The 27,767-nt window shown below is 43.8% G+C and overlaps 1 protein-coding gene across 2 annotated transcripts in view; it reads left to right on the top strand.

Annotated features, from left to right (window-relative positions):
• Positions 1–27,767, top strand: part of LOC144829326 (protein AF-10-like) — a 1,339,974-nt gene that overhangs the window by 451,806 nt on the left and 860,401 nt on the right. The window lies entirely within an intron of this gene.

Genomic DNA, 27,767 nt, shown 5'->3' on the forward strand with positions numbered 1-27,767 from the left:
GATTTAGAGTCGCCAGACTTTCGATTTAGAGTCGCCAGACTTTCGATTTAGAGTCGCCAGACTTTTGATTTAACGTCGCCAGACGGTTCCCTAACTCTTAGGATCAATATCATCTATACTTCCCACTGGTGAACCTGTTATTCCCCAATGGCGTATTCTATAGGGGTCGGCGGTACACCTAAGGTGCACCGACGATATTTACTATTCTCAATTTAGAAGAGCTATCTCATTAGAACATTTGGGAGTTCCTTCCAGCCATAGGCCACACAATCTCTCATTTCTCAGTTACCTGCTAGAAGGGTCTACTCACCTGCTAACCTGCCAGTATCTGGTTAAAAAGAAAGGTTAGTCCTGTCTTGGAAACACTCAAACATATGGATCGGATATAACATCATTTATTTATACAATTAGACACATCATTAGCAAGATAATTATAGTTGCAATTAGCCATCATCTACAACCTAATAAAGGAGGAAAGATGGATTATTAATTATAAGTCGCCTACACTAGCTTAGAACGCCTCACCTTAAACGTGCGTCTTTCCATCTCAGCAGCGGGGCTGGTCCCTCTCTCTCTGTCTTGGGTCTTCACTCGCTCGGGACTCTGCTCTCCCACTATGGCTCACAAATACACGTCTGCACCGCTACGCCTCTTCCACGCTGCCTTGGTTCCAAAACTCGAACCCTCTCCTGGACTCGCTCTGTTTCTACCACTCCTGCATGTTGGCATTACAGGATTCTCCTCTTCAGTAAAAGCTAGCAATTAATCGCCAGCTCTCGGACCAACTTCATCGGTCTGCTCCGCACGTTGCTCTCTCTCTATCTACTCCTTGCTCTTTGCTAATATCTCACTCTCATTCGCTATGGAAATTTCCAACCGTAGGCCGACTCCCACCAAATTCCTGTACCAGTCTCTGGCTTCTCACGCCGTCGGCAGTGGCCACCTGCGTGTTGCGTCTTCCACCAGTGAACAAAATACATTCCTCTGATAAGGGCCGGTCTCGACGACCGGTTTTCCCGCTAGCGAATAATAAGTTAACTCTAAATATTATTCTTACTCTGGAAGCACCTCGCACAGACGAGGCAGCTATCCAAAATGGATGCGACAGCCATCCAAAATGGCTGCTCTCTGGTTTTGGGCCTACAGGCCTAACTAACGGTAAAAAGGCACTAAACCCTGTCAAAGCGCATAGCTAAGCCTTATTAATAAACGAAAAGGTAGCTAAGACTGAAATGATAGTAGATTATAGTCACTTTTAGTCTAAAGAAAGGCTAGAAATTACCCGGGCCTTACAGATGCACGCAAGGCACTTGCAAAACCTTCACATCACCGTGAAAAAAACGTTTAAGGAAAGCCACGCTTTTTTTTTTGCAGATGGCAGTTAAGCGCAGTTTTATACATCAATACAAAGTTTAAGAGGACACCTCCCTTTGATGTGTACAAACACATTTTTATAATGTACTTTAAAAATAATATAATACATATTTTTAAATGCACCAACGCGACCTCAAATAAAACAGGAAACGCCAGTCATGTTTTTGAAGTGTTTTTTTTTATTGGCTAACAAGGCTAACCGCTCCCTTCAGGCTGTCTTTATACCTTAAACTGTTTGAATACTTGCAAAGCTTTCTTCCTGTCAAAAAGAGAAGGCTGTGCCAAGAAGTCTTTAGTGTGCGAGAGGTTAGAATGTTTCTGGGTGTGTTTTCAAAGGACTCTGCGACGGTATAATAAAGAGAAAGGTTGCACTGCAGTTAAGATTGTTGGTCGGTACTAGCTGAATGTGGGCATTTTATTGGCTTGTAAACAGTGAGTGATTGGCATTAAAACAGTGAGTGATCGGCCATAAACAGCAGGATGGAAAAGCTTCCCCTAGAGAATGGAACTTCTTTCTCAAGCAGGCAAGCCCTTTGTTGTCGCTATGAAAGCGCGTTTGTTGTTTTAGACACTTTCGAGAGTTTATAGAAAAAATAGTTTTAAAGTGTTCACATACGCCAGTATACCATTAACTTAGAAATTGTATTAGCATTGTATAAACTATGGAGTGACATGTCGCCTTGTTTCCCCCACAAAAGCAGATGGATTCCTCAATGTTTGTATAATGAACTCAACTGTCAAACTGTTCCACAGCGTCCTATAAATGCAACATATTAATTTGATAGTCTACACGCAAGTGATTTACGGATGTAATAAGAGAATTTGTCAGCTAAACAAAAATATAGCGATTTAATATTCTGTGTTTCTAGATAAAAATATGCAACTAGACACCAAGATTGAGGGCAAGGTACGACGATGAGTGAAAATAGATGAACAAATGCGTGCATCCATGTAAAGTTAAAGGAAGCCCAATTAAATAATAAGTGTGTCCTATAAACAATAAATATAGCTGCGTATGCTGTCACTGCATCGGCAAGAGAACGCAAACATTAGTTAAAAGGAGTCAGATGCCAGCCAAAAGAAGTTACAGCCATAGCTTGCAAAGCAACTTTTGGGTGGAGGAATTTGTCTACAGCCAGGCACTGCACAATGCCCCATCCCACATAATATATTTTTGAGGTGGAGCCTACTATTATTCCATGCTGTGAGATTGCTGCCATTCCTGGTCTACGTAGCAATACTTCAGTGTGACACAGTTGTCTGAGAAGGGAGCCAAGAGAGAGTGAGTCAAAAAGAATAGGAGAGAACCTAATTCATAAAGTACTGCCAATCGTTGACAGAATCAAGTGTTTAAAACTTAATTGAATGTATCACAGAATGTGCCCAAGGTGGCATGAAGTGACTGTGTGGAATTGAAGTCATTCAAACATGCACAACAGTGGAGGCGCGAGTGACTAGTGACAGGAAGACGTGTGAAATGAGAGAGCATTAAGCTTATTCTGAACCGGGCATTGCCGGGGAGAAGGTAGCGAAATTGGGGCTAATGGCCGCAGGGGGCGTCAGATCTGTTACTAGGAAAAGTGGCGATAATTAGCTCCCGCTGTGTCTTGCAGCCGCCAGTGAATAGCGCTAACTGAGAAAAGAGGAACACTAGTTAAGGACTAATAAGGCAGTTGGGAAAAGAAAAAAAGGCAGTTAAATGGAGAGGCACTTATGGTGTATAGTGTTTGTTCCAAATAGTATAGGCTGCATGAGGGAGAGAGGCTCACTCTGGCGTCAGCAGAGATGGGTATCTTCGATAATAAATGTATCTATATAAAGAAAATAATTGAAGAGGGAAAAAGAACGGACCTACCTTCTGGCTTCTCTGGTGGACGCGCTGAGTGTGAAGGGCTGAGGCAGTGTGTTCTGTCAATTAAAACCGGCTGCCAGAGAGCTTGTGCACCGGAAAAAGAAAGGGGTAGGGTAAAGCATTCACGCGCGCTGGATCAAAGCAGCTGCATGACAGTTGGGGGTAGGGGAAAGCATTCACGAGCGCTTGATCAAAGAAGCCACGACAGCTGTGCACGAGTCGCACGCTCTTGTGCGCGTTCTAGCAAGCTGATCGCCAGCAAAGTAGCATTTCTCAGAGCACCTACTAAATGTCTCTCCCAGGGCATCGCATGCGCTGGCTCAGGCGAGACCTAAAAAGGGCTAACAAGAACAAGGGCCAGATATACAAAGGCATTTTGTGTTCACAAAAGGTCTGATTTGCAATATCGGACTGTTTGGACCTTCAAAAATACATTTTGGTATGTAGCAAATCCAAATTTTCATACAGTAATACATTATCAAATCGCAATTTGTGTTTGCCACTAAATATCAAATCAGTGATTGTAAATGATATATTTAGGGCGTCCCTTTTAAATACCAATTTCGAATGGGTTGAAATATTTTTGCGCCCAAAATCAGGTAAAAAACATTAATATTTTACTGACTACACAAATGTCACGGTAACCCTCCGTTAATGTTGACCAAACATTTCTTAGAGTATGCGGTGGTCCCCTCCCTACTCTTGAAAAAAATAATTTTTTGAACTTTTCTTTTATTAGGTTTTCTTTTAAATGCATACCGTTTTCTTTTAGGGAAATGGGCTGCATTTAAAAAATATATATGTTATTGCTGTATTTAAAAGCAATCACAGTCATGGTGATCTGCTGACCTAAGCAGGCGACTCTCCCTGTGAAGGCTGTGAATCATAGTTGGTCTCATTTTGACCTACCCAATTAGTATTCATGAGGCAGGTTGAATTGTGGCCCAGTGCAATTTGGCATTTTGCAAACCAACTTATTAATACATAGGTTGGTTGGTAAAATCTCACAATGGTTCAAAAATACTGGTTGCAAAATGCGACCAGTATTTTGTGATCAGTGCTTCATACATGTGGACCAAGACATTTAGTAAAAGTACTTTTTGGGAGTAAATTAACTGCCATCACTTGTGCTTAGTGCAGCGCTGTCCGAACCGTTTAGAACCACAGCCCACCTAGCTTTAATGGACATGATGCGAGCGATTTTGTTTATGTAACTAAAGGATGGTGTGTTAGCGCATTTTCATTTACACACATTTGCATTGAAATGGTCACTAAATTTACACAGACATACAATTTTAAACTGTTTTGCACATACATGATATGTGGAAATCTGGGTTCAGTGAATATTTATTATTTGAGGGTCTTGATTTCTTCTGATCCTATTAAAATCTGTTTCAATCACACTAAATAATTATTCAGAAAATGCGCTTTATTTTTGCTTTCATAGTTGCTGAATTTATACAGTTTATTTACAGGTATTCACATGCTTGCTTTGTGCTACGAAAAAACTACATCCTACAGCCTTTGCATTTTTCACACTTCATATACCCCTGCAAGATTGGCATATAATTCACTTTATTCTTCTTTCTCCTCACTGCATAGTGAGAGAAGTTTAAAAACACCGGTTCTGTTAAAAAAAAACAAAAAAAAAAACATAAGCAGCAAACAACATAACCTGACTTTTTGACCTTCGTGTTTGAAGTGTGCAGCAAACTTGACAAAGCATCTTTATGTACAGTTAGGATGTATCACCATAAATAAAGTTTCAGGAAACACTGGGTTAGAGCTAAAATTAAGAGTGTCTGTAACTGTATGCAGAAAGGTAGAAACTAAGTATAGTCTCTGCCGAAATAAGTAACTCTTTGTAATGTGTTAATACCTTCAATTTACTGTGTTTTCCTTTATTTAATACTAGTCTTTTATGGTTCCAATCTTTTTATTGATTGATTTGTAGACAAACAATACAAAAAGAACAGGGCTCTCGGCTCCAAAAGAACTGTGCATAGGTGACCACAAGGTCGCAAAGATCAGTATTACCAAAGGTAAAGGCATGAAGCGGGCCCTCAAACGAAGAAGAGAACACGACCATACCCCAAAAAAGGGGGGGAAAAAAGAAAAACTGCCCCCTCCCCACCTCCCACTCCACCCTGCCTCGTCCACCGTAGCAATCAAAAACAGAAGGGGGGGAGAAAGAAGAGAAGAAAATAAGGGAGAAGAAAAGGGGAAAGGAAATGTCGGCTAGTGCTCAACGCTTGGAGTGAAGTATCCCTTTAGAAGTAACACTTGGGATTTGCGTATCTGGAAGGCGGAGGAGCCGCAAATATCAGGGGCATGTTAATTCTCGGAACTCCGACACCAGCAATGTGAGGAAGGGTCGCCACAGCTCGGGAAATTTGGTACCTCTGCCAGCCAATGTCAAGGTCAGTTTCTCCATGCCCAGCACGGACCACAGTCGCTGAAGCCAACCAGTATGCGTAGGGAGCTGAGTGGAGCGCCAGTGTATTAGAATGTTCTGTATCGCTGCCCCTAGAGCAATAGCAATCAACCGGCCTTTCCCGGACTTAAGAGGATATGTTAGCAGATTAGGAAGGCCCAGAAGAATGTAAGAGGGGAAGCGCGGCATCGGCGTTTCCAAGTGTAAGTCCACCTCATCGAGGACTTGGGACCAGTATGGTTGTAGGGCTGGACAGCCCCAAAGAATGTGCTCTAAGGTGCCCACCTCCCTGCACCCCCTCCAGCACCGATCACTCCTACGCTGATCGAAGCGATGAATGCGTTCAGGCATATAGTACCAGTACGTGCCTACCTTGGTTAGGGTCCCCGTAATGCCCATGTGATATGCCGAATGCCGTGCCCTGTGATAATTACCCTCCCACTCCTTATGGCTTAACGTCCTTCCGAGATCCCTCTCCCACCGTGAGCGGCCTGCATTGTATGTGTGGGTGGTTTTGGCCAGCAGCATTCGATAGAGATCTGATATCCGTTTCTTATCAGAAGTGCGTGTCACTAGCCATTTTTCGTATGGTGTCAGTAGACGCTGTACTTGTGGTTTAATCATTGGATGTAGTGCCAGTGCCAGATATGTAGATAGGATAAGCGCTCCTGTTCTAAAAGACCATAGTCCTCCCTGAGCTGTGAAAAGGGTATGATGCCATTCAAATCAAATAAATGGCCCAGTGATCTACAGGGGGAAGAGCGCCACAACCGAAAGACAGAAGCAATCATGCCGGGGTGAAATTCAGGGTTGTCGAAGAGAGGAGTAAGAGGGGACGGGAAGGTAGTCAGCTGGTGGGAGATGTTGGTATGGTCCCAGGAGTCCAGTATCGTGCTAGTGATGAATGAAGCATGCAAGTTCGGGGGCCTATGGGGTTCATTAAGAAAGGGCACCCCCTGCAGTGGTCTACCCGCTACCGCCTGGTCTTGGAACAGCCAATGCTTTTCAGACTCTAGGCGGCTCCACTCTACCAGGTACCGGAGTTGCGTGGCGGGGAAGTAAAGCTGAATCTCTGGGACTCCTCCCCCCCACCCCCCCATGCTCAGGTGGCATTGTTGTGATTTGATGGCGGAAATGCGGCTTATGCCCATGCCATATGAAACGCGAGAGGTCCGCCTGCGTTTGTTGTATCCACCCACGAGGTGGCCGAAGGGGAAGGGTCTGAAAGAGATATAGGAGTTGACGGAGGGTTGTCATTTTAACAGCCGCGATTCAACCTAACCAGGACATTGTGCAAGTTTTCCATCTATTGAGTGCCGCCCGGATGCGCTTGCGACGGCTAGTGTAATTAATCTCTACAGTTGCAGGGATTGTTGGGACTTGTTCGATTCCCAGGTAATGGACTGCTGTGGAGGCCCAAACCACTGGGTGTTCCTCCCTCAAATAAGCATGGGTAGGCGGCGAGAGAGAAACATTCAGGGCAATAGATTTATCCATGTTGATCCTAAACCCAGACCCTAGTGCAAAGCGATCTAATTCAACAAAAAGAGCGCGCATAGATGTAATCGGGTCCGATAGAGAAAGAAGAATATCGTCGGCATAGAGGCTGACGTGTGAATGTCTCCCCCAAATTTGATCCCAGATATAAGGGGATGTTGCTGGAGCCTAAGGGCTAGGGGTTCCATATACAGGGCAAAGAGCTGGGGAGACAGGGGACATCCCTGCCTGGTGCCTCTCTCAATAGGGAATCTAGAGGAAGTGTGGCCGTTAACCCGGACAGTTGCCCATGGGGAGCGGTAGCAGTTCAAGATGTGGGACCGTAGTTTCTCACCGAAGCCTGCAGCGATCAGGACCATTTCTAGATACCCTATCAAAGGCCTTCTCCCCGTCTATGGCTAAAAACATATACTCCCCCTGTGTGCGAGAGGCCCGTTCCAGCAGATGTAGGATGCGCTTTGTGTTATCGCTAGTTTGTCTATGCGGAATGAATCCTGCTTGGTCTGGCCCAACCAATCGGGCCATATATGGGGCCAATCGGGTCGCAATGATGCTGGTATACAGTTTAATGCCAATGTTCAGCAATGAAATAGGCCTGTAGACACTGCAGCTCATTCTATCTTTCGCTGGTTTGGGGATGACTACTATCGCTGCCTCCAACATTTCCACAGGGATGGCTCCTGCGCATTTAAAGGTGTTAAACGGCGCTGTCAAGATGGGGGCTAATTGGCTACAGGATGTCTTATAAAAGGCTGCAGTGTAGCCGTCTGGGCCAGGTGATTTGCCCAATTTAAGGCGCTAAATGGCGGAAATAACCTCTTCTATCTGTATCGGCCTGTCCAGAAAATCGAGTTTGTGCTTGTGTGAGTGCGGGTAGGTGGGCCCTAGCTATATAGTCAGCACTGGCTTGAGCATTGAGGGGATCTCCGGTGTAGAGAGCAGCATAGAAGTCCCGAAACGTTTCTGCATTTGCCGCATCGTCAGAGACTGGCATTCCCTGTGATGTGAGGATTGTGTGGACCCCCTGCTGTTGCCTAGTCTCCCGCAGTATGTTGGCCAAAAGGCGGCCACATCTGTCCCCGCCGGTGTAGTAAGAATGGCGAAGCCTGAGCGCTGCATATTCGACCTTGTCCTGATGCAAATCCGCAAGGTGTTTGCGTTCGGTGAAAAGCTGCCACCATGCACGGGATACCCCGGTGCATTGGTGCATCTGTTCTAGATCCGCTACTCTCTGCGTAAGCTCCGCTCTTTTACGCGGCCTTTCTTTGTTATCCGCAGCGGAAATAGCAATGAGTTCCCCTCTAAGAACCGCTTTTAATGCTCCCCATTGTGTAGCTGGTGAGGTGTCAGGGTTAGCGTTGAGAGCGTGGTAGCCCTCAATAACTTGGTGGGTCCTCTGGCAGGACCTGTCCATGTCATTGCAGCACAATGGTACAGCACCCCACACAGTATATCATTTACAATAACATTGAATACATTCTTCAAAGAGACAATTCAGTAGGACTGGAGGTTCTTTTTTTTCTTTGCTTTTATTAACAATTTTCAAATTTTAAAATGAAGAAACGTAGCCAACGCGTTTCGTCCGTAGGACTTCTTCAGGGCTACAATAAACAAACATACAAGTACATATATTATACAAAGAGCTATTTACACTTTAAAACATAAATTCATGATACATTTTCTGATTATGAAAAACAATTAAATCACATCATATATTGTTTCATAAGTGTCCTACTGATCTGAATGATTTAGTGACATTTTCAGGTTTCTTAAAGAGTAGAGGACAACAGATTTAAATCAACTCGTTCACTAGTTTATTTGACTATCTTTTTAGTGACATATAATTTTCTTTATCAAAGACAGTCATTGGAATTACATAAGCAAAATTTCCATCATTATTGTGATGAAGCTGGTCATGCTCTGCATTTAACTAAAGTCAGAGAGGAATTGAATTGTATGGAGACCCTATACTATGATTTTTATAAAGATGAGAGGAAAAATGGAGATAATATCAACATAGGATATATTCTTACCGGAAAGTTTTTCTACGGATTTCAATGTTGTCACACACATCTTTTTATGGGGCAATTGCCATCACGGTTTTAAATTTTGTCAGTAATGATCTATTAACAAAGGAGATACAGAGATTTGTGATGGTACATATATAGTCGTGTTCTGGTAGTTTAAGCGCCAATAGTATCAGTAACACAAACCTTTTCATATATGGTTGTTTTGAAAAAGAATATTTGTCGTTTCTTATTATTTTCTAGTTTGTTGAGCATCAAGGGTATACAAGGCATAAGTGGCCTGATGGAAAAGGAAACAAAGAAAAGGATGCGGTCATGTGTTGTTACAAATCACACAGTGGGCGAGAGTGGATTGTGATTGCCGGTTTATTTAGTTGTGGCACATACCTCTCAAAAAAGGATGACAGTCAAATCCTTCCATTTATACTGCGCTCTGGCCATGTGGAACGCATCTATTCACTGTCCACACCCCATCATTTCTGAAGTGAAAATATTTATAGCATGAGAATTACTTATATCTTATCAATTTTATCTTACATTTTAGAAAAGACATCTTGCCTTTATTCCAAAACATTTAGATAATGTGATAGAAAAAGCCTCAATGGTTGTTTTCAAGAGTGCTGTTTTGAGTGCTAGGGCAGTGCATAGTAGAAACGTAGTGGCATTTCTAAAAAATGCAAAATTGCTAGGGCAATGTATAGTAGAGACACGATAGTATTCTAAAAAATGCAGAATTGCCAAGGTTCCAATTGCTGCACAACATTAGAGCCCACGGAGATTTTCACCATGCTCCCCCAATGTGAATTACCATAATAAATATTGTGGCCCCTACTTGTATCCTACAAAAATGCAATTCATATATGCATTTTCTATTTCCATTGCAATTAGCACATGAGACAAGTACATATGTTTTTAGTTTTAAATTTGTTCGATGTCAAAAGATGAATATGCTGGCAAATGAGAATTTGCTTCTTCTTTTTTCCCTGTTTGTTGTTGTGTTTTCCCTTCTTTTCCTTCTACTTCTCATTTATTGTTGCTGTTGTCAAAGAAATTTGATGTGTTATGGTTGCCCACACCACTGCATCTTTTTTAAAATGCGGTGGAAAACGCTACATCCACTAACGTTAGCGGAATTGTGCACTAGATTATTCCCTACGGGGTGCTCTATGGCCATACCATCAAAAAGATGCCATTATGCTCTTATGCAAATCGGCAGTATTAGACGAGGCATATAAATCTCATCCCTATCTAATGATAAAATGTCCTTTAAACCAAAGCTGACCAACTTAGAAAATACATGCAACTTTCCTAAGTATTGATATGGCCCCTGATTATTACCTAAATCCATGAGTCAGTCGAATTAATTCACCTTTATGATGGTGTTATAATATTGCACCACAATCTATTTTAAAAAAAAAAAGGAGCATACGTCACCCTTGATAGTGTTAATTCTTTTTAAACTGTTTTCATTACTGAAAAAATCATGCTTGTTACCTAAGTTCTGTTTACAGTTTTTGGGGTCAGCCGGATATTGCTCGGCAATAATATGTTGATTGCCAGCATTTCTGGAAAATTCCCTCGTACTCGTTCCAGCCACCTGTACATAACACGATTTAAGAATTAATACGAAAATATTGCTGGGGACTAGAAATTTGCTTAAAGCAGTTTACATATGTTGGCAAGCTCCGATAAATGTGATGCACGAATTAAGACGGCAGTCTTCATTATTAAACACTTTTCTAAAGTATAACATACGAATGCAGGACATTCATAGTCTTTACTTGCCTTGCATACATATTGTATGCACTTCGTCCGCCAGTCGTCCATAAAATATTTCTATTCTCACAAGACTATGTGTAACATTAACTATTCACGTTGGCTTGTCCACTACAAGATGGCGGCCACAGTCGCGACCGTTCAGAGCACAAACCTACGCGTATTGGACACAGCTGATGCAGCTTTGCGGGCTATTTAAACTCGTCAGTTTCTGCTCACATTTCTGAACCCTGGTATCGAGTGAGACGGCAGATACAGCGCGCAATCGAAGTAAGTAGTACAAGGGGCTTTTAGATACTTTTTAATCTGGGGAAGGTTTTGCTCGCAATATTGACGAGACGCTTCCTGTTAGAGAGGTTCTGCTCAGTTCAGACATGCAGTTTTGTGGCCATGCCTCTCCTAACAAATATGACGGTTATCTGGCTACATAGCTTGGAGGCTTCGATCTTTGCCCCTGACCGTAATGACATGTACATATGCTGGTATACATATCTCTTTTGACATCGAACGAATTTAAAACTAAAAACATATGTACTTGTCTCATGTGCTAATTGCAATGGAAATAGAAAATGCATATATGAATTGCATTTTTGTAGGATACAAGTAGGGGCCACAATATTTATTATGGTAATTCACATTGGGGGAGCATGGTGAAAATCTCCGTGGGCTCTAATGTTGTGCAGCAATTGGAACCTTGGCAATTCTGCATTTTTTAGAATACTATCGTGTCTCTACTATACATTGCCCTAGCAATTTTGCATTTTTTAGAAATGCCACTACGTTTCTACTATGCACTGCCCTAGCACTCAAAACAGCACTCTTGAAAACAACCATTGAGGCTTTTTCTATCACATTATCTAAATGTTTTGGAATAAAGGCAAGATGTCTTTTCTAAAATGTAAGATAAAATTGATAAGATATAAGTAATTCTCATGCTATAAATATTTTCACTTCAGAAATGATGGGGTGTGGACAGTGAATAGATGCGTTCCACATGGCCAGAGCGCAGTATAAACGGAAGGATTTGACTGTCATCCTTTTTTGAGAGGTATGTGCCACAACTAAATAAACCGGCAATCACAATCCACTCTCGCCCACTGTGTGATTTGTAACAACACATGACCGCATCCTTTTCTTTGTTTCCTTTTCCATCAGGCCACTTATGCCTTGTATACCCTTGATGCTCAACAAACTAGAAAATCATAAGAAACGACAAATATTCTTTTTCAAAACAACCATATATGAAAAGGTTTGTGTTACTGATACTATTGGCGCTTAAACTACCAGAACACGACTATATATGTACCATCACAAATCTCTGTATCTCCTTTGTTAATAGATCATTACTGACAAAATTTAAAACCGTGATGGCAATTGCCCCATAAAAAGATTTGTGTGACAACATTGAAATCCGTAGTAAAACTTTCCGGTAAGAATATATCCTATGTTGATATTATCTCCATTTTTCCTCTCATCTTTATAAAAATCATAGTATAGGGTCTCCATACAATTAAATTCCTCTCTGACTTTAGTTAAATGCAGAGCATGACCAGCTTCATCACAATAATGATGGAAATTTTGCTTATGTAATTCCAATGACTGTCTTTGATAAAGAAAATTATGTCACTAAAAAGATAGTCAAATAAACTAGTGAACGAGTTGATTTAAATCTGTTGTCCTCTACTCTTTAAGAAACCTGAAAATGTCACTAAATCATTCAGATCAGTAGGACACTTATGAAACAATATATGATGTGATTTAATTGTTTTTCATAATCAGAAAATGTATCATGAATTTATGTTTTAAAGTGTAAATAGCTCTTTGTATAATATATGTACTTGTATGTTTGTTTATTGTAGCCCTGAAGAAGTCCTACGGACGAAACGCGTTGGCTACGTTTCTTCATTTTAAAATTTGAAAATTGTTAATAAAAGCAAAGAAAAAAAAAGAACCTCCAGTCCTACTGAATTGTCTCTTTGAAGAATGTATTCAATGTTATTGTAAATGATATACTGTGTGGGGTGCTGTACCATTGTGCTGCTTTGAATTATTGGGAGTCTAGGGGTATATGACTTCAGGTTAATAGCACCCACAACAAATTCACTGAACCATACTAGATAGGATAAATGTGCAGAGCGTTTGGCCTGATACCCCTGCTTGGTGTTTTGTCCTGTCCATGTCATTGTCGAAAACAATATTAAGGTCCCCTCCCAACAACAAATGGCGATCCACCGTGGCAGCGGTGTCACAAAGGGCTTGGAGAAGGAATTTGACCTGGCCATCATTGGGCGCATGTATGGAACCCACTACAAAGGTAATCCCCCCCATGGAAAATTGGTAGGTAAGCAGGGGCCCCTTAATTTCTGCTTCCTTTTGGAGTACCCTGCCTTTAAAGGATCTGGAGACCAATATGGCGACTCCGGCTGATTTGGACGTGTTAGAGGAAAAGAATTCAATGGGAAAGGCTCGGGATTTCAGTCTAAAGTGGTCTTTGGAGAGAAGGTGGGTCTCTTGCAAGAGGCATATATCAGCCTTGGACTGTTCAAGATAATTAAGGATCGCTCTGCGTTTAATAGGGTTGTTCAGACCCTTTATGTTAAGCGTAAGAATTCTAAGTGAGCCTGTGGACATCAGAGGTTGGGGTTGGATCGAAGTGCAAATAATACTGCTGTATGGTATATAGGATGTGGATGAATTTATCCCGGGTTTATGGCGCTTAGTTAGTTATGGTCAATATCACTTTCTTGCTATTTTATTTCGCGGGTGCTTAGGATCAAGGTAGTCATCCACCACCTTATTAAATTAGATCAAACGATCCCAAAACTGTAAACAGGAGCCTAGCACACCACAATACATATTCAAGCATGTAACCAATAAATTTCATTTCAACAAGCACATTTCAACATCATGATTTTTTTTAATGTTCTTTAAGATGTTCCAGCTTTAGCCGACACGTGTTTCGTCATTCGGGTTAATTACCCACGACTTCCTCAGGGCTGGAAAGACCTATACAAATGATACAGTGTAAGCCCAATTACATAGGGCATCTCATGTGACAAATTATAGCAATTTTTAGCCAACTGTCTGGTGTCCAGACTGCATATTAGAAGTTAAAACCGCATATTGTTCAGGAAGGATACCCCTTCTAGAAACAAATACTAGTCCAGTGGTTTCCAATTTAAATAGTGCCCGAGATTCCAATCAATGATGGTCCAATCCGTGCAGACTTACTACTAGTGTCTCAATTTATGTGGGGATGGGGGTGGCGGATGTGACAATAATTCTTGTGCTTATGAGGTAGTATGCCAAAGTGCTCATGGTGACTTGTGCTAAACAATAAAATGCTGGGGCATGACCCAGGCCTCCCTTAATGGTATGATCGAGAGCGCTATCCACCAATATCAACAAACCAAGTAATAGTAACCATCTTGTCCCTGCGCCTTACTCAACATCCTTCAGTTATTATTCTTAGTCATATCCACATACCTCCTGGCTGGTTATAATTCCGTCCCAGCCTGTTACGGGTTGGGCAAATGTAGATAAAACGGCGTGCAATCAAATCTCTTCTTTTCGTGTAATATTCTGAAAGAATATACACTTTGTTACATCAGGAGTCTGTCATATCCTTAGCTGCATAGTTAACACTGACCATCTGCCTCCCCTTCGTTATCACAATGTAATCGCTATGAACTATTATTACTCTATATCATGTGCCACATGCTAATGCAAGAGTGGTATGATAACAGGGGCATTCCACATATTGTCATAATTATCCTGTTTGGTCAGCCTCTCCGTACAGATCATCTTCAAGTAATTCGCTTTATATCGTGTCCCCAGTCATTATTCTTAATAGGTCACTTACTATCGGGTATATTACAAAACTACAAAATTCCCCATATTTCAAATTACCAATGTGCAGTCATCCGTCACTCACTTGCGTAAAGTATCTTTTCTTCGGCGATGCAATCTCCAACTGTATTTTGTTTAAAATTTGCTCCATGCGCTCATAGCACTAAAACGTCAGAAAAATATATAAAACGGGGATTCGGTCATTCCTCTGCCAAAAACGTCCGACCTCACCATTTTCTAGCGATGCCCATAGTCACAACTCTTACCAATATCCGGCTACAAATAGACAGCCAACAGTCCAACGCCGCCTCCGCATAGTGTGTGAGCTTCTGAGTCTCCACACGGAAGTATTTCTGAAAAACGCCCGGCAACAACACGTTCATTCCAACTCTAGAGAGTCAATCTCGCTAACGTGCCTCTAAGCCTGTCTGCCATATTGGGTAGTAGGGGCAGAGGGGTGTCCGCAGCATAAGCAAAAGGTGCCACAGGTGGCAAAAAACCTAGCAAACATTTAAAAAGGGTGGACGAGGGAACCCATAAACAAAACAAAACCTCTGTGTAGGGCATAGCCCTTGGCAAAGTCGCAAGTGCAACAAGGAACGGGGAAACCAGGAGCAAAACCAAGTTCCGTAGGTAAGGTCCGCCATCCCGGATGAGCCAGGAGGTCGTCATGGTGGGGTTCACAGGTGACCAATCGAGGAGAGTGTATCCCCTCCCGCCGCCCACCCGTATTCGGAAGCCACATCCGACTTTTTTGGAAAGGGCCATTGGCGAGGGTTCTACTTAGCCAGAGCCAGCCAAAGCCTCCGAGGCCAGGGACAGGGCATCCTGCCGCCCCTTTGCAATGTCTGCTGCAGCCGGTTTCCTAGGCCGCCGACGTTGTCTCTGGCGTTGCCACCCTGAGGGTGAGCTCTCGGGTCCTGATGCAGTGCTGCGGACCTTATTATCATCCATGGGGTCCGCCAGGCCCAAGAGGCGGCACGACTCTGTGAGTGAGCACATCTGATGCAGTTTGTCGTTGAAGCGAAATATTAGGTGGAATGGGTGCCCCCACGAATACGAAATACCTTGCTGGTGGAGGTATTCAGTCACTGGTCGGAATTGACGTCGGCGCTGTAAGGTAATCAGGGACAGGTCCTGCTAGAGCACTGGGGCATGCCCATTATAAGAAATAGGATGGAGAGTTTGAGCTTGCGACAGGATGGCCTCCTTGGTCCTAAAGTCTTGAAGGCATATGAGGATGTCTGCCGCAGGGCAGTGGGTGTGCGTGGGGCACCCACGCGGTGCGCCCTGTCAAGGACAATGTCGATTTTGTCGGAGGCTCCCAAGATATGCCGGAAGAGGCCTGTTGTGAATGTAAAGAGATCCTAGGTGTCATCAGTGGCCTTAACTCCCCGAATTCTAATGTTGTGCCTTCGAGACCGGTTTTTCAAGTCCTCCAGATGTAATTGGGTGTCCAGATGTTGGTCCTGCAGGCAGATGATCTCTTGCTGTAACACGGCCACCTCTGACGTGGTGTTGTCTTGTCTGCCCTCCAGTGTAGCAACCCGTTCTCCCACTTTGTCAACGTCCCTGCGTATCTCCTTTATTTCGGCAGTCAGGTCTGTTTTCACCTTCTGAATATCAGCCCATAGTGTGTTGAAGAGGGATTCCAGGAAATCCTTGGTGATGGGATCGCTCTCTGATCGGGAGACTGTTGCTGGGAAGCCATCTTAGGAGCGATAGCTGGCGTCTTAGGAGCGGAGGGAACTCGAGCAAAGAGGTCTGTGAGGGCTTTCTGCTTGCGTGTCCTAGCTGTGGACATGCTCGAGCGCGCCTCTTGTCACGCGCACCGCTAGGGGCCGCTATGGTCCCTTAGGATTGGCAACTCCTCGACTCTAGCGCGTTGGCCTGGTCTCTACCGATGGGTACCCGGGTCTTGGAGGTAACCCTGAAGCGGTAGGCTGGCTGTAGGCACATGGAGGCGACTGCTCCGTCCAGGTCCCGGATGCAGTGAGGTGTTTCTGTGCAAGCCACGCAGCCCACTGCCCCCAGGGGTCACTGCTGCAATCAGGGGGGGCAGACCGCCGCGTCTGGCTAGGAGGGTTATCTTCGTCACACCTGCACCCCAAGTTTAGGCCATCAATGTCGCCCCTCCACTTCACCCCACTAACAGGGTCCGTTGGCTACTGGTGTTCCTGTGCTATTCGAGCGTGGTAGGGGGGCGGCGGCTGTGCGAGTCCGAGAGGCACAGGGGCAGCGCCGCTGTATTTGGAGGTGCCGATAAGGTGCCCTCCCCCCCTCCGCAAAGCCAACCTGAGGTCGCTCCAGCCGCGACAATGCTTGACTCCTGCCGCAGGCAGGGGAAGAGAGGCAGTCCTTGTTGCGCAGCGGGCTGGGGCCGCGTTACAGCAGCAGGGAAGAGGCCAGACGCACCCCAGTTGCCCTGCCGCCGCCACTACCGCCCCTCGTCGGTCCCGGTACCTCAATTCGCCAGACAGGTTGTGCCCACAGGTATAGGAGCCGGGTGGCTCTGTCGCAATGTAGCAGCCCCTGCAATATCCGCTCCTATCGATCACGAGCCTCGACTCAATCCCGGGTGTCCGCTGAGCTTGGCCACTTCCCCCTCCAGGCGGCCGCCGGCGTTCCCTGCAGCCGTGAGGTGACAATGCGTCTCGCGGAGAGGGCAAGAGTCTCCTGTGGCGGTTTCTGGCGGGTCGGGTCCGCGGTCATCTACTGGCCACCAGGAGTACGCCAGGGTCCCTCGCCTCCCAATGTGACAGTGGAGGAGCACTTTCGATGTGGTTTCTGCCCTGATGTGGGAGGCGTAGGTTACCGGCACTGTGTTGCCGCGCGACCCGATGATCACCCGGGCCGCGCGGCGCAGGCCTCTTCAGTGGTATCAGGCCTCGACGACCCCAAGCCGGGGCCACCCCTCACGCGAGGCCGCAATGCGGCGCTCAACTGGCAGGCCGTGCCCTCCACAGTCTGCCGTTCCCGGGGCAATCCGCAATCGTCGGTCGCCGGAGCGCACACATACAGGTTCAGGAGCTCCTCAAAGCCATGAGGCGCCGGTCAGGCCCCCGAGGAAGCCAACTGCAGCTGTTTTGGGTGAACGGCGAGAAGGAGACCTGGTCTAAGCGTCCTTCTTCGCCGCCATCTTGGCCACGCCCCTAATACTAGTCTTTTCTGAAGCACAACAGAAAAATGCCACAACATTTGGACGCAGCCCACAGTAATCTGCCTCCAAAGGGGTTAAATATGGTCCACTCTGCTGTGCTTTAACTAAATGGTTCAAAAGGGGGTGGTGATGGACGGAGCATCTGAACCAATCAAACACTCTCACCCAGTCAACAGATCTGGGTTTAATCCATTACCGTTCTTTAGCCCACTCTGCCACCCCAGTTCAGACATGGCCATATGCAAATCAGTCTGACCCTGTGCCTCATGGGAACAGTCCAGCCCGAACTGCCAAGCCATGCCTTCCCTGGACCGCAAACAAGCTTCCGAGGACCGGTTTCTGGCATTGCAGCCGTCTTCAACCCGGCTTGCTTGAATCCAGTGGCAAAGTGAGCAAGGGACTCACGTCTGAGCATACCCTGCCAACTTATGGCGAACAAAGTGGTACAAAAGGGGGTGGTGATGGACGGAGCATCTGAACCAATCAAACACTCGCACCCAGTCAACAGATCTAGGTTTAATCCTTTACCGTTCTTTAGCCCCACTCTGCCACCCCAGTTCAGACATGGCCATATGCAAATCAGTCTGACCCTGTGCCTCATTGGAACAGTCCAGCCCGAACTGCCAAGCCATGCCTTCCCTGGATCGGAAACAAGCTTCCGAGGACCGGTTTCTGGCATTGCAGCCGTCTTCAGCCCTTGCTTGCTTGAATCCAGTGGCAAAGTGAGCAAGGGACTCACGTCTGAGCATACCCTGCCAACTTATGGCGAACAAAGTGGTACAAAACGGGGTGGTGATGGACGGAGCATCTGAACCAATAAAACACTCGCACCCAGTCAACAGATCTAGGTTTAATCCTTTACCGTTCTTTAGCCCACTCGGCCACCCCAGTTCAGACATGGCAATATGCAAATCAGTCTGACCCTGTGCCTCATGGGAATAGTCCAGCCCGAACTGCCAAGCCATGCCTTCCCTGGACCGGAAACAAGCTTCCGGTGACCGGTTTCTGGCATTGCAGCCGTCTTCAGCCCGGCTTGCTTGAATCCAGTGGCAAAGTGAGCAAGGGACTCATGTCTGAGCATACCCTGCCAACTTATGGCGAACAAAGTGGTACAAAAGGGGGTGGTGATGGACGGAGCATCTGAACCAATCAAACAATCGCACCCGGTCAACAGATCTGGGTTTAATCCATTACCGTTCTTTAGCCCACTCTGCCACCCCAGTTCAGACATGGCCATATGCAAATCAGTCTGACCCTGTGCCTCATGGGAACAGTCCAGCCTGAACTGCCAAGCCATGCCTTCCCTGGACCGGAAACAAGCTTCCGAGGACCGGTTTCTGGCATTTCAGCCGTCTTCAGCCCGGCTTGCTTGAATCCAGTGGCAAAGTGAGCAAGGGACTCATGTCTGAGCATACCCTGCCAACTTATGGCGAACAAAGTGGTACAAAAGGGGGTGAGATCTGTTGACTGGGTGTGAGTGTTTGATAGGTTCAGATGCTCCGTCCATAACCACCCCCTTTTGTAGTGCTTTAACTAAAGCCAACCAGATTCCCCTGCCCCGAGTTGTCCTTTTATTGCGGGTGCTCGTATTTTTTGTGCGTGGGCGCGCACTCTAGAGGGAACAGTGGTTGCAACGGGTTCCTTTCAAGAGATTTAAGATTAGGTGATAGAGGAATCAAGGGCATGCAGTGGTTTTGAGAAAGGTTGGGAAATACTTTCCATATGCCAGTGAAGACTTAAACAAGTTTCACTAATGGTGCCTAGCATCATATGTTTGGCCATGTAATGCCTGAAAAAGGCCCTGATAGCCACATGAAGGGTGCATATGAGACTGCCATAATACCAGCAACAGCATATCAGATGCCGTTTAAAATGGTTAAGGATTATGTTTTGTAGCAAAGTTGAGGATTGCTTCATTTTATGATCTTTCTGCTTCATACCTTGTTTTCATGTGTGTCTGTGTGCAATGGTTGTTTACTTTGTATGAGATGAAGTGTAGTATTTCCCTTTTCTTTCTCTTTGTTATCCTCATGTCACTAAATCATATGTCTGTCCTTCTGATGTGGGCGTTGATGCATTTACGAAACACTTCTACTTTGACAGTCAACCGCAACTGGTAGGACATTTTGTCCACTCAAACCTGCAAGACTTATTAGTCCGAGTCCACTCAGTCCACCTGTGGAAGTACTGCTTTGGTATTTATTCTAAGGTGAGGAATCTACGGTTAGAAGTATCCATCAGAAGAAGAGATTATTTACCTTCGGTAAAGCCTTTTCTGGTGGATAATTTGTCTAACTGCATATTACTCCCACCTTCCCATTCTGCAGAGCAACCTTTTTTTAACATCTTAATAGGTCTTAAGATAGTTGTTAGCACCAACAGTTGTTCACACTCTCCCTCGGAGGGCACGGAAAGGGAAACTGGCAAGAAACCAATGCCATCGAGCATCGGTGGTAATTTAACGGGGTTCCGCTCTGTCACGTAATGGGATTGTGGATGCAGCATGAATCCTCGCTGCATCACCTAAGGGCACTTGAGAGCACTGCTGTAATATGTTTTCGGATCCAGTCTGGCATCTGGGGAGTACTAGAAGGTGAGGAATCTGCAGTTACAGCAACCACCGAAAATAACATTAACGAAATTAATAACTTGTTTATTTCCTCCTCTGTGCTCGTCCTAGATTGAGGAAGTGGTTCACATTTTTTATTATGGACTATCGCTAAGATTTTATCTGAACAGAATGTGTAGTTAGAATTCTATTGACTGCCTATTCATGTAAGCCCTTGTCCAAATCCACTGTTGCTAGATAGAGCACCTACTCCATCCAACACTTATGCTGCTTTGAGAAAATGTATCCTATAGATAGTTTGAGCACAATTTACCAGACCCCTCATCATATCCATGCTGTTTTCAAGACCGAGATTTGCAGAGCAGCTACACAAATGTGCATATTTCTTCCAGAGATGACACCAATGCTAATTTATGAAAAGAAAGTGTCTGTGCCCTAGGTATTTCTTAGGAGGCCACTGCAGCTGGCTCCACGCACTGCCCCTGCCAGTGCTGCTATATTCCAGTACCAGTGCAATCCATAACTACTACATATGTGACAGTCTGGACTATTCCAGATCACCCAAAGCTGTTAAAATAACCTGGATGCACCAGTATTAATTTTCTCTAATGTATTAATTTGGTAAGGACCCTGTTGATGTGCTGCTAATTTAAACAAGCATTTGCAATGCAATCGGTCTCGCATTTGGGACCTTTTATGTATTTAGCTATGCAGCGCTGCTCTCTTTTGCCCATGTTTTCTTAATCTTGTTGCTGCCCTCTCACCGTCCCCACCACCTGCTCCAGCGTATCCATTATTTATTTGTTTTCAATGCTTTTGTGCTATCCTTTAAAGCAGCACTATTGTGCTACTTTGTTCATTTATCGATCTATTTTGGATTGGGTACATTTAAAAAACAGTCCTTTTGTAGGCATGTACATGCGGTTTGCACAGCAGCCACACATGTATGCATATGCCTACAAAATGTCATTGAAGCAGCACCATCGCTTTTTTTTATTAGCCATGTTGCATAGCAGCCACGATGCTCTACAGCATGGCCAAAAACATTCGCAAAGCCCATTGGTCTTAATCGTAGGACCTATGGGCTTTGCCAATGTTTGCTCTTTAAGGTTATCAGCAGAAGCCTGCCTACTGGGTGTGCATGCAATTCATGCTGTAAGGATGAAACAGTAATCAAACCATTCCTAAGCCTAGGGTTCTAACACAGACTTACCTTTTCCTCACAATACAGGTCACATGGCCAAATAAAGTCTCATACACTCACACATTACTCGAGTCACACTAAAACCTAGTCTACCCACACCACATTTCACTCATATCGTTCATTGTGTCATCAATTCCCACATCTGGTCTTATTGTTGCTGTCTCAGAATGCTTTTTATTCAGGTATCTCCATCATTTTAAAAAGCTTTTCCCATTTCTTACATCACTTTCCTCGTTTTTAAGGGTCTCACCCATTCCCACAATACTTCCTTCGATAGAACACCATCTCCGACATTCACACTTGGGAGTGGAATTCTCAGTACCACCATGGTCTTTCCCATCTCTAGTAGAAGTCGGCGAGGCAATAAATTAACAGGGAGAACCGAGCCGGAGTCTGGCTTTGCTTTTAGTTCCCGTGCTCAAGCCTTACCCTGAAAATGACTGCTATATAAATCATACAACAAACATCACATAAAATATGATAAAGTTTCTTCAAAGATCAAAAAAGTATATTTCTTTAAAGTTGAACTTTCGATATTAAAATGTCACATTATAGCACTGCACTGAGAAGTATGTTTTAAAAGTTCTCGTTTTTAAACTTGAACCATTAGTAAACTTAAGAGGTAAAACAGATTATTACATGGCACCGATTATCACAAAGCAACATTATAGTCTATTAAATCAAACACAATCTTTTTTTATACAACTGGTATTCTGAACTCACATACTTGAAAGTGCTTTTATAAGTGATAATGATGAAATTGTGTTTGTTTTTATCTTTGTGCACTTTTGTCCCTTTTTATAGCGCTAACTCGTCGAAGGTGCATTGCTTTACACGAACACAAGGTCACATTCATTTTCATAGGCACAGGAAGATTAAGCGATTTGTTGGGAATCACAGGATGTTTAAAAAGGGGGAGGGCGGCAAAAAACATGTGTGTCTGAAGGTCGGGGTCCCTTGGACGGCCCCGGCGCACTTTGGTAGAGTCCTGTCCGAGGACACCGCATGCACAGCACTGTGCCCCCGTCTTGAACACAGGGGAGGGAGCTTTGAGTCCCCGAGGAGCAGCAGAGGAGCTACACGAGCAGGTGGGGGCATCATCAAGCAGGGTCCATGGCTCTGCTTGGAAGGACGTTAGCCGAGACTTGCCTGCCCATGGCCCCGGCCTTTAGCAAGGCCTCCCTCCCAGTGCCCGCCTCTAAGCACTTGGACAGCCTCAGGTCGCCAGCTGTGGGCAATGCACAAATATTTCTATTAACGTCAATGCCGAACTGCAGTTGAAGACGTTACTCGGAACTTTGAAGTGCCTAATGCAATTTTTGTCATGTTGGTATTGTTTTAAACATAATATACTTACATAAAACACTCTTCCATTTTCCGAACTGTTAATGGAGTTTTGCACTGCCTTTGTTTATAACACACACTTTGTGTAGTTAGGCCAGACCTTTCATGCCAATCGTTAGCAGGGCAGATAGCAGTTATTTCACAGAGGGAGTGAGAGCGTTATTAGGAGCTCAATTCTTCCTTCAGTAACACCTGCCACTCTCACCCGGCACGCAGGATGCAGACGTGAGGTAGGCGGGCCCAGGAAGCCCTGGCCAGGTCCACAGAGCCTTTCATTAGCTCCGCATTTCATCCGTTCCACAGAGCTGAATGGGGTCAATCTCCCATCAAGAAAGGATCTTTGCCTTTGATTGCAGCCAGCCGGCAGTCAGAAAAGGCATCCTCACGGACCTCTACCCGCAGAGGCTTGAGTATATTGGCTCCCAAGGCCACCACCAGCTTGACGCTGTCATCCCCGCAGGCTCCTTCTAGTAAGTAGTAACGGTGCAACGCTGCAGAAGACGATGTGCCTGGTCCTGAGAAAGCACTAGAGACAGGCTTCATTTCTTAGCGCTTCCTAGGGCTTCTGTGGTACACAATATGAAGTTTATTTCAACCAAATTTTTTATTTTTAATGGTGTTGTCTTAAAAATGTGCTTCTGATCAGTGGTTTTATTTTTGTATCAACGTCTCCCCCTTTTTAGCCCTGCTCCTGGTGCCAAGGGGAGAGGATGTGGGTAAGGGCCAGAGATGCCAACATAGGAGCTGGGGAACTAGGTTCGTGCCTCCGCGTTGGCTGAACATCCTGTGTTTCTGGGCAAATCACTTAACCTTCCAGTGCCTGCCAAAAATGAATGTGTCCTTGTGTAACATAAGTGGCGCTCATGTAAAGCGCTCTGATACCTTTGGGTCGAGTTTGCCTAAATAAAACTGCAAAAAGTAAACTTGCATTGGGTACAAATCTGGCCTTGCTTTAAGCCCATCCGCGTGACTCTCGGTGTTCAGAAAATTACAGTGGGGCTCACTTCCACCCTGGCACAGGCAGCTCAAAGCTGTAATCCTCACAGGTGCTATTTTGGAGTGGGGGCCAGCTGAAGTGGACAGATCTACAAAATGCACCTGCCTGATCCAGAGGAAGCAGGCATGCCTAATCTGATGGAGCTCCCAAGCTAGGGCTTCTGGATGAAACAATTTGGAGTTAATGTCAGTTACATAAAGTTTATATTTGATGGTCCTTCATTTGTGTTTAAAAAGGGAAAGGACAAGGAAAATATAAATTCATACCGCCCGATTAGCCTTCTGAATACAGATTATAAAATTTTTACAAAACTTTTAGCAAACCGATTAAATAAAATAATAGGATCCCTGGTAGCTCACGATCAGTGCGGTTTCATCGCAGGCAGACACCTTCATTCCAACACTACATTTTTATTGGAGGCACTAGATTATTTTAAAACTAATAAGGTGAAGGCTCAAATTTGGTTTTTAGATGCGGAGAAAGCCTTCGATCTAGTCTCTTGGGATTGCCTGTTTGCAATTTTACGTAGATTTAATTTCCCGAATGTTTTTATTTTTCTCCTACGACAATTGTATGTGAATTCTAGGGCACAAATTATCATTAATAATACAAATATTGGGTCCTGTAACGTCACTAGAGGTACGCGACAGGGATGTCCCCTGTCGCCAATTTTATTTGCATTATTTATCGAACCTCTCGCAATCGCCATCAGGAATATTAAAGCTGACACAGCCCCAATATTAGGAATGACAAATATAAAACTGTATGCAGATGATATTGCCCTTTTTATAGATTCTAAACCCTCTAGTCATCGGAGGATTTTAAAAATCTTCTCTGATTTTCAAAAGCTAGGGGGTTATAAAATGAATGTAATCAAAACGGAAATTATTCTGGTGAACTGCACTATAGACACTTTAGCTCCGGAATTCAGGCGGATATATAACACGAATCCAAAAAGATATCTTGGAATATTTGTATCAGATAGCCTAGACGACCTTTTTGCACTAAATTGCACTACATTTTTTACCTTTATTAAAAAAGGTGGGCTCACTTTTAGACCGGTGGAATTTGTTACCCCTGTCTATTATAGGACGGGCATCGCTAATTCGTATGTCGGTATTACCCCTTTTTAATTTCCTTTTTTGTGCAATTCCCTGCGCAATCCAGGCCTCTTATTTTAAAAAAGTAGAAGCGCTGATTTCTTCTTTCCTATGGGCAAAAAAATCTTCCAGACTTGCACTGAGCACTTTGTATTTATCATCTACACAAGGAGGGTTGTCCCTCCCAAATATTAGAGAATATTATTTTGCGTCTTTTGCACATTATAGTCACAGGTTTTCTGTTTTAGATTTCCATGAGACGGATGATTTTTTTATCAAAAGGATGCTGCTGGAATTGAAAATTTATGACCCAGTGAGAATCACTAAAGATCCATAAAAAGTACGCTATAAATCCCTGCAGTGGATCTTTAAGGTGAAAACTCATTTTTTTAAATTCTATGGATTACCTAATTTTAGCAGCAAGACAAATTTAATGAATTTTAGCTTGGGAGACGCTGGATGTATGGACAAATATATATTAACTATTTAGAAGGAGAATGGCTTTGAGAAAATTGAAGACTTCCTCTTGGGCAACAGATGGAAATCCTGGGATGAAATCAATAGTCAGTTAATCCATTCGCACTGCATGCTGAACTGGTCCTTCATCAGGATAAATCCAAAACTTAGAGAACTCACTATAGGAAATCTATTCATGAAAGAAAATATTTCCACTATCCTTAACAACAAAACACAAAAGAAGATGAGTATTTGGATTAAAACACTAAGAGAAGGTAAAGATCAGGACCTCTACAGCAAGATTACTGAAAGATGGAAAAAGAGGGAAGATATTACAATTAATCAACAGGTATGGGACAAAATAAATACGTTTAATAAAACCATTTTTCGAGGAGCAAATTTTAAACGTATGCAATTCTTTAACAAATGGTTGATATATAGAACTCCGTCCTTTTTGCATAATATCTTCCCCCAAATAGCTGACAAATGTTTCCGATGTGAAGGAAAAGGCACGTGGAAACACATTGTTTGGGAATGCCCCAAAATCCAGGTATTATGGAAGGAAATAGAAAAATATCTCTCAATTGTCCTTAAAACTAATATTGTCCTGGATGAATTGACTTCCGTCCTAGGTTGCTCTTCTATTCACACCCAACACGATGAGTCCCTTTTTATAGCTTCTTTAATAGCTAAATCCCTTATATTACAGTCCTGGAAAACAGACCTTGTCCCATCTTTCCAAGCATGGAAGATAAAATTACTCCGAATCCAGGATAGGGAAAGAAAATACGCTTTAAGATCAGGGGCTCTGAAAAAATATGATAAATTTTGGAGTGGGTTTGATCCATAAATTTGCCTTGCTACTATTTAATCGGATTTAAAATTGGTTTATTAAGTTCGTTATGTATATGCACGATGCACTTTACAAATCTAGCTATGAAAAATTAACGGAGAAATCTCACAGGGAGTTTAAAGTTCCTATATTATTTTAATTCTAACAAAATCTTTTGATTATTAGTGAAAGTCTATTGCCTGTTTTCTCTTACACAATTTTGCACTTTATAATTTAAAGGTTATAACTAAAAACTGTATGGTTGTTTTCAATATATTCTTTTCTTCTAGACTGTATTAATTGGATTTCAAATATGTCATGTCTCTTGTACTGTACTGTATTGTTGTATATGAACTCTCAATAAAAAAATAATAATAATAAAAAAAAAATTGTGTTTAACAAGTGTTTCTGAGCATTTGGTACAGATTTAGGTCAACTTCATCCCCTTCTCTCACTGCCCCCTCTAAGCCATGTAGTGTTTCTTAGTCCTTGGCTCCACTTGGTAAACATGTGTCTTGGGTTCAAATTGCAGCTGTTTTGAACACGAATCCCTGACCCAATCAGAGCGCAAGAACAGAGGTAATAGGATATGCCCAGGGAGGCAAATCCTGTGACTTTTCCCAGTCTTGTCGCAATACTGTTCTGTGCTTTTGCTATAACTTTAAAATCAAATAAATCTGGACACGGGAGGGGACGGCATTTTTCAATTCTCGCCTAGGATGACAAAACACCTAGAAACGGCTAGACTCTTTCCACGGAGACTTGCCCATTCTCTACAGGGAAGATCTAATGTTTAAATAAAGTATACCTTGGTCTTTCAGTATGTAGTTCAAATAGAGACAAAAGCAACATTATATATATACTTTAATGAAGTACATCAGACTGCACTTCTGCCGTTTCTAAGCACTGTAAACGAGAGATGGTACAATTATAAATTATAATGGTAGGAACGAAGTCTGATATTTTTAACTGAAAGCAAGCCCCACGCAGCTATTACTCACTACCTCTCTGGTACCCGCACCCAAGAGTTCGAATGTAATGGTACTCAATGTAGCAACATCAGAAGGGTGGGCTGTTAAAATGGCCTTGAGAAGGATTTGACTTTATAACCTCCACAGAAGAGGCAAGTGTTTAGCTACCGAGCCATCTGGCACGCATTTTTTAGAAAACAACTCTTTTGTCTGGTTTCCTGCACAGGCGTGAGGCATTCGGATGTCTTTATATCTTAAGCCATGTCAGATGTACAATACTCCATACGACACGCAGGTGTCTTCTCTCATCCTAGTCCCAGAAGGC

Source organism: Lissotriton helveticus, chromosome 4_1 (genome assembly GCF_964261635.1).
Source record: "Lissotriton helveticus chromosome 4_1, aLisHel1.1, whole genome shotgun sequence".
In the NCBI taxonomy this organism is placed as follows: domain Eukaryota; kingdom Metazoa; phylum Chordata; class Amphibia; order Caudata; family Salamandridae; genus Lissotriton; species Lissotriton helveticus.